Source organism: Lygodium microphyllum, chromosome 1 (genome assembly GCF_053477565.2).
Source record: "Lygodium microphyllum isolate KBCC chromosome 1, Lygodium_microphyllum_v1.1.10, whole genome shotgun sequence".
Lineage (NCBI taxonomy): Eukaryota > Viridiplantae > Streptophyta > Polypodiopsida > Schizaeales > Lygodiaceae > Lygodium > Lygodium microphyllum.
In genome coordinates, this window is record NC_141135.1 from 102,502,586 (window position 1) to 102,507,829 (window position 5,244).

Here is a 5,244-nt window from a genome sequence, read left to right on the forward strand (position 1 = left end):
GATCTAGTTTCCACTTTGTTAGCATGCAATTTGAAGTTAAGGCCAATTTACATTTGCCATGCATGCATGATACTATGAAGTGTAAGAGCTAATATAATGTGACTTTAAAGATGTATTGTGATACTCAAAGTATATTCTTTATACTGGCTACTAATCATGTTCCAAACTATAACACTTTTGTTGAGATTTCATCTTCCAAGTTTGAAAAGTTTGTTTGAGCAAGTGTTGTCTAGAATGAAAGGATGATGGTTACAAGCAGAAGAAGACACATGTTCTTATAGCATAATGAAATCGAGAGCTCCTTACACCAGACTAGGGCTAAAGGTACACACACATAAAATCTGAGAGGAAAGAGTAGGATCCTCAATAAACTAGGAGAGAGTCGAGGCCAAGGCTAAAGGCAGTAGGTAACATATGAGGAACACGACACTTACCAAGGCATATATTATGTACCCTTGTGCTTTCACACTCCAAGCGAACCCTAGTCAACGTGGTCTTGGCACTCCGAGTAACCCGAGGTCAAGCCTTGAAATCTACAAAAGTTCGAATTACGAAAATGCCAAGACACGTGTAAGAGTTGTATGCAAAGATGCGTCCAAAGGTTTAACATAATATATATGGTGAATCCCGGACGACGATCCACTCTGGTAAATTAAACCTTAATCACGACGATCAACTGGTAAATTAAGCCTGATTAAGGGACCTTAATTATTGCCGGCCGCGTCAAAACAAATGACAGTCGCATGAGCATCCAAACGGACCTTCGAAAGCGTGTGGTGCCGGCTAGAATAGGCGAGAAAGTAGAGCTTTAAAAACTTAAAGAAAGGGTTATAGTTAACGCGTGAATTTGCCCCGTAGATATTATCATAAGTTATTAGTTGGCTGATTATCTACGAGAGCTCAAGGGATCGGAAGCAAGCTCTTTCCTGTTAGTCCGGTCTAAGGATCATCCTCAGGTTTATGTAAGGGGACAAGTTGACCTTAAGAGCTGATTAAGGTAATAGATTTATTAGAGAACACCTGCAGGGCTCATCATTAAGCGGCTGGGGTTAAGGCCCAACTCTAGAATTAACGTGGCCAGCATTAAGGTCCTGATCACAGCCTTGCTAATCACAGGCAGGAGAGTGGATTAAAACGCTAATTCTGGTTGTGGCACTAAGGTCTTGGAGAAGCCAAAAAGATTTAAGTCAGTGGATTAAGGGCTAACCCGGACAAGGGTGGTCTGATAACTCTACCATAATTAAGGTCGTCGTACATTGTTATCCGAACGCAGTATTACAGGGCAGAAAGTACAAAAATTAACGCATGGGGTTCCTAAGGCCTAAGGCTGCTGACGCAGGGGTTTCTATCGTCATTATCATTAATGCGGTGATTGGAATTACTTTGCTACTGGCGCAGATCAAGGCCAGGGCCCAAGGCTCCTGGCAGGTGCAGGTGGAAAACGCCGGGATCGCCTCCATGCACACCGCCGTTACGAGGTTCGACACGGTAGTGATGCTGGACAGGACGAACGTCGGGGCGTCACAGATCAACCTGACCGGCAGGTGCCGGTACTCGCCGCAGGAGCTGGCGCTGAAGCACGACTGCACGGCGCACTCGGTGCTCTTCACACCGGGCGACACATCGGTACGGCCCCTCTTCGTCCAGACCGACACGTGGTGCTCGTCGGGTCAGTTCTTCTCGGACGGGACCCTCGTCCAGACGGGCGGGGACTTCGAGGGCCTCAAAAAGATCCGCCGCTTCCGGCCCTGCCCGCCCGACCAGTCCTGCGACTGGGTCGAATCAGCCAATGAAACACTCACATCTGGCCGTTGGTACTCCACCAACCAGCTCCTGCCAAATGGCACCTCCCAGATCATCGTCGGCGGCCGTAACGCCTTCTCTTATGAGTTCATCCCTAACCCCTCTAACTCCCCCTCCGTTTACCTCCCCTTTCTCCATGACACCAAAGACCCCCAAGGTGACAACCTCTACCCCTTTGTCCACCTCCTCCCCGATGGCAACCTCTACATCTTCGCCAACCGTGACTCCATCATCCTCAACTACCACAACAACACAGTCGTCAAGACCTTCCCCACCATCCCTGGCGAGCCTCGCAACTACCCCTCTGCTGGCTCCTCTGTCATGCTCCCCCTTTGTGCTAATGACAGCTATTGCAAGGTGGAGATCCTTGTCTGTGGTGGGTCGCAATTAGGAGCTTTCTTTAATACAAGCCTACAATTACCGGCGTCTCCAACGTGTGGGAGGATAGACGTTACTGCGACCAACCCTGCATGGGAGATGGAAACCATGCCTTACCGAAGAGTTATGGGAGACATGGTCTTACTTCCTTCAGAAGATGTCCTCATTATAAATGGGGCCCAAAATGGATGCCAAGGATGGGGCATGGCTTCTAACCCAATACTCACCCCTCTTCTCTACCACCCCACCTTGCCATATGACAATAGATTCTCAATCCAAGCACCTAGCTTCATCCCTCGTCTTTATCATTCAACGGCCAATCTCTTGTCAAATGGCAAGGTCTTAGTAGCTGGCAGCAACCCACACCAATATGATACCTTTACAGGGGACTTTCCAACAGAGTTAAGGGTGGAAACATTCTCCCCCCAATATTTGGACTTCGCTAATGACAATATGAGGCCAACAATATTACAAGCCCCTGAAAGTATTGCATACAATGAAACATTCATGATTAGGGTGGCCATTAATATGGAGCCAAATGATGACCTGAGGGTCGTCTTACTTAGTGCCCCTTTTACTACCCATTCTTTCTCCCAAGGACAACGACTCCTTGGCCTACATGTTGAACCCCCCACAGTTGGGGAAGAAAATGTGTATGTTGTAACCGCAACAACACCTCCCATGGCTACCTTAGCTCCCTCTGCTTACTACATGATGTTCGTTGTGAATGAAGGTATCCCTAGTTCTCTTGCTAAATGGGTTCATGTATATGCACCATCATAAGATAGACTTTACGATTTCAAACACCGTCCTACCATGTATTGTTAATAAAGTTAGCTATTTCCCAAATTTTTGGTCCCCCTAATCTCCTTGTTGGAATTTGATGCAACTTTCATCATTGAACCACTATCACCCATTTTGTAGCGGTTTTAAAGTCATAATATGTAAGTATTTTCTCATGATCTCCTTGAGAAAAAAACCACTCATTCACACTTTTGTACACTTTCTAATCTTCAAACAAAACTCATTCATCTATCTTGTAAGATCATAAGGAGTTCAAGAGAGTTCATTTCTTCTCTAAGAATTTTCAAAATGGAGCCACGACAAAGATTTTCTTAAAACCCCACCCCAACATGCAACTAATTAGCATACAAACTTTGATGACTAAGCTCGCCTTTTTCAACCAATATATACGCTTATAAACATAACTATAAGCCTTGATCTCAAAAATGCCTACAAATTCCCAATGAGCTGACATGGATTATGAGACCCAAAAAGATCCTTATAAGCTTCACTTAAAAGGGTTGTACTAGCTAGAGATGCATGGGCAATGAGAATGTCCATTGCTATGGATGTTGTTGGATTTCACACACACACACACACACACACACACAACAAGCATAAATACAAGAGAGAATGAGAAAGAATAAAGTCTCTTAATATACCAAAATGAAGATACAACTAATCATTTTGTGCACATGTGTACTATTATAAGCTTCAACAATCACTTGCATAGAGCTTGGATGGAGGACAATGAACGTAGAAGGTGTGAGTGCACAAATCACTTTAAAATTCAACTAGATTTAACATCCCATGGTTTGATGGACCCACCACCACCCATTTATCATCTCTTAGGGGTTCTAGAATATTCAATTTATAATAGGGATGCATATAAAGTACTATCATCTGATGCAAGATGTTGTGGTGTCTACTCCATGAGCTTCATCTTACTATTTCCCACTTAACCTAGTCTCTAACCATCTAGTATCTAACCTAGGAACGTGGCCAATGACTATTCCCTATCATAGATTCTTCTCATTTGAGGATCTTGTAACATTGGCCACTCAAAGCATAGGTAGATAATTGAGATGTGGGCATTTAAGCAACCTCCACACCCCCTCAGTATCCGTGTAAACGTGAACTACATATCCAACTAAGATGCCAAGATGATGAGCTATTGAGACAACTGATCAGCCTTGAGAGCGTTGATAATGATGTGAGTATGCTTACCTTTTGGCAAACAAGATTGTAGCTCAACTATTCTATCTTCAATGTGCTCTTGCACATAGTGATATTGAATCTCTATATGTGCAATTGATTTCAACAAATCAATCACTAAATATCACTTCTCAATTTTCAATGGCACATAAAAACACTAAAACAGGCTTTGTTGCTTGTGAAGCAGTATGGCTAAGAATGATTTTGAGAATTTGCAAACATCAGCTCCAAAAGGGCATCATAAGGAACACATTAAGGAAAGTTAAGCTTGAATCAGCTCCCTTTCCATGGTTATCACTACATGCCTTTTTGTTTCTTGCCCCCCAAACAATCCTATTGGTCTACCCTACCTTTTGTGGAGGGTCCCATCTAGAAATTGGGGGTTTTTGGGCATTGCATAAGCCAAAATCATAGATTCCAAATGCCATGGATCATCATTCATGTTAGTTATATCATTTCAGATATATGCCACTTTGGCTATCTGTTCTCACCAAGATTGAAGCCATCGATGCACATAAAAGGGCTATCATGATCTGCACCATTTTGAAATGGTCGATAGCAAGTCAATTAATCATCTCCTAAAAGGATTTATTAAGCCTTAAGCCTTAATCCCAAAAAACTCTTTTCACACTAGACAGCTAGTTTGCCACTTGGAGTGTTCACACTAGAAGAAGACCATGAATTGGCCTTGCTTTCACATTGTTGCTTCATTGAACTAGTTATCTTTAAGATTTATGTTCACACTATAATGAGTTGGAACTGGTCTTTTTTTTTATTAAACTGGTTTACTGATTAACTTGTTCACACATCAGAGAGTGAACTAGCTTGGTTTAAGAATTAAAGGTTCATTTTATGCTATTTTCGGGTGCCAATTTAGAGGGAAAAATATCAGAAAAATTCCAAGAAAAATATTGTGGGTTGAGTTTGTTTGGGAATTCATTCTTTGCATGAAAAATTGTGGAAAAATTTTATGAAATAGGTCAATTTTAGACTCGTATTTTGATGCTTTTTGGATCATATGGGCACTGTTTGAGCTTCGTTTTCACACTGTTTCTTGTTGGACAG

The 5,244-nt window shown here is 42.7% G+C and overlaps 1 pseudogene; it reads left to right on the forward strand.

Moving 5' to 3' along the window:
• The first annotated feature begins 949 nt into the window (after positions 1-949).
• On the forward strand, positions 950-2,988 carry LOC148041469 (aldehyde oxidase GLOX pseudogene; annotated as a pseudogene).
• Positions 2,989-5,244: the final 2,256 nt, after the last annotated feature.